Source organism: Acanthisitta chloris, unplaced genomic scaffold (assembly GCF_000695815.1).
Source record: "Acanthisitta chloris isolate BGI_N310 unplaced genomic scaffold, ASM69581v1 scaffold8039, whole genome shotgun sequence".
Taxonomy (NCBI): domain Eukaryota; kingdom Metazoa; phylum Chordata; class Aves; order Passeriformes; family Acanthisittidae; genus Acanthisitta; species Acanthisitta chloris.
Window position 1 is genome coordinate 1 of NW_008691914.1, and position 821 is coordinate 821.

Sequence of the window (821 nt, forward strand, 5' to 3'; positions counted from 1 at the left end):
AGAGGTTTCCTTTGGTGTGGGTGTCAGCCCAGCCTGAGGGGTCAGGGTGTGCTTAGGGTGGGGGGCACACCCCAGGGGCTGCCTGACCCTCCTGTACCCCCCCAGGCTCTCCGGCGTGCCCAGAGCCTCACAGTGTGGAGAGGTCTCCATGGTTCCACAGCCCTCCCACAGCTCCCTGAGGCCAAGGTGAGGGATGGGGGGGACAGGGGACACACCTGAGGGAAGTTGGAATGGGTGGTAAGGAGGGAACAGAGGGGACCTTCTCCCTCCCACTGTGCTAGCACTGGGGGTCACACCCTCAATCCTGGGGCAATTTTGGGCCCCTCACAAGACAGTGAGGGGCTGGAGTGTGTCCAGGAAAGGAGCTGGAAAGGTTCTGGTGGGAACTGAGGGAGCTATGGGGGCTCAACCTGGAAAAAAAGGGGTTCAGGGAGGACCTTCTGCTCCACACAACTCCCTGACAGGAGGTGCAGCCAGGGGGGTTGGGCTCTACTCCCAGGGAACAAGGGACAAGAGGGAACAGCCTCAAGGTTCTCCAGGGGAGGTTCAAGTTGGCTGTCGGGACAGTCCCTCCTGGAAAGGGCTGTCCAGCCCTGGCACAGCTGCCCAGGGCAGGGGGAGTCACATCCCTGGGGGGATTGAACAGCTGTGTGGATGTGGCACTTGGGGACATGTCAGTGGTGGCCTTGGCAGTGCTGGAGGGTCTCGGGGGTCTCAGAGGGCTTTTCCCACCCATAGATTCCATGATTCCTTGTGAAATGCTACTCTCAGATCAGCCCAGTGTGTCCCTGTGACCTTGAGCCTGGCTCAGCCTCTCTTTC